This window comes from Frankliniella occidentalis, unplaced genomic scaffold, assembly GCF_000697945.3.
Source record: "Frankliniella occidentalis isolate FOCC.00 unplaced genomic scaffold, Focc_3.1 Scaffold1, whole genome shotgun sequence".
NCBI classification, from domain to species: domain Eukaryota; kingdom Metazoa; phylum Arthropoda; class Insecta; order Thysanoptera; family Thripidae; genus Frankliniella; species Frankliniella occidentalis.
The window spans coordinates 1,217,461-1,219,280 of NW_026267131.1; positions in this window are offsets into that span (position 1 = coordinate 1,217,461).

The following is a 1,820-nucleotide window of genomic DNA, read 5'->3' on the forward strand; positions in this document are numbered from 1 at the left end:
GGGCCGCCCGCAGCCTCCCCTCCCCCACTCGTGATCCATCACGCCTGTCACCCGCGTGTCACCATGGCGTCGCGTCGCCACGGCAACCGCTGGACCAATGAGGAGGCGCGCGATGGCGGCGGCGCATGTTGCGGGAGCACGAATACCACTGGTAATAAAAAGTGAAAAGGGGGCGTAAGTCCAACGGGAAGTCCGAGGACTTACGCCCTTTTTCACTTTTCACCGGTGAAATGCAAAGCAGTTGTACACTGGATAAGCAAGTGTGTGCGTGAGTGTCGCATTTGAGGTGGTAAAAAGGGTCGTGAATTTTCCTTTCACACATATACTTTGTGACGACCGCCTCCATGTGTACGAATGGCGTTCACACACACCAACCAGTAGTGTGAGACATCCCCACACTTTTGCGGGTGGGGATACACATATAGTATGGAGGTTGCGAGACGGGCGCGGCGCCGGGGGTGAACGAAAAAACGACACGCGTGGGCCGCGACGGCTCACGATCAAGAGGAGATCTCCTCCGAGATAGAGATAATTACAGCTCGATCCGCGCCGGGTCCGGACCGAGGATGATGGCTGTATCAGCGCGTCGACACCTCGGAGGGGACCAAAGAGAACCGGCGGGGGACCGAAGGGGACTCCGGACTGGACGTTGGCGCGCCGCGCAGCGCCGCGTCCCGGCCGTGGCTAATCCAATGGCCGGGGTAAAACTTGTAAAGTTTTGTGAATATTCAAATTATGGGAGAGAGAACACTGGTAAAACAAAGGTAGGATATCCTTTAAAAGGGCACTAAAGCTCCAAAGGCATTACAGTTTTTGTTTTTCGAAATATTTCGTTTCTATGGAATAAAATTGGATTCTTTTAAGACCTATTTTCGTAATCTACGCAAAATTCCGCGTCAAACGAATCTACATGTGATGAGGTTCTGTTTGAAAAGTGCATAAATTTATAGAATTTTTTGTACTTTTTGACTTGCTTTTCATTTGCTGACTTCTTATCAGAACCCTATCACATGTAGGCTCGTTTGCCGCGGAATTTTGCGAGGAATGCGACAATTTATCCCAAATTGTTATTGGTTTGCTCATTCAGAAAATATTTGGGAAAATCTAAAAATACACACTTTAGCACCCCAAAAAAACGGGTGTAGCACCCCTGGAAAGATAGGATATCGCACCTTTGTTTTTCAAGTGAAAAGAAGTGGAGGGAGGGAATCTGTCGATAAAATTCCAATTTCCTTATTGTCTTACACAATAATTAATCTGATTTTTACATCAAATAAAACAGGCAGCGCGAATGATTGAATTTATTCTTCCTATTGTTATTATCGACCGACTCCAGAGCAGACGGGCTGGAAACCGTACCCTAATGACTGACGCAATTAGAGAGGAGTAGTGAAGCAGCCGGGGCACGACGGCGGACGGAAGGGGGGTACTGTTAAATGAAAAGCAATTAAAGGGTTAGGGCAGTGGCGTGACTCTGACAGAACAAACAGCTACAGGGATAGGTCAGTTGGAAGATGAAACATCGATGGATTGTTCCGCACTTTGCCGGATCGTAGCACCGGAAACCACACATGGACTGGGGAACGGGACTTTAGTTTTTCCTCGGATATATCGGTGCGTGTGAGGCATTTACCTGCTTGACCGAGCGAGCCGACCGGCGGCCGGCGCATTGCCTCACAAACATTTACCCGGCGACAACACAGAAAGGGCCCTCACTACCCCCCCGTAGAGTAATTTAGATGTTAGTTTTATTTGCTCTCATATCGGTCAACTTATTCTTCACCTTATTTGAAAAGTGACTTTAAAAGAGAATATTCTCT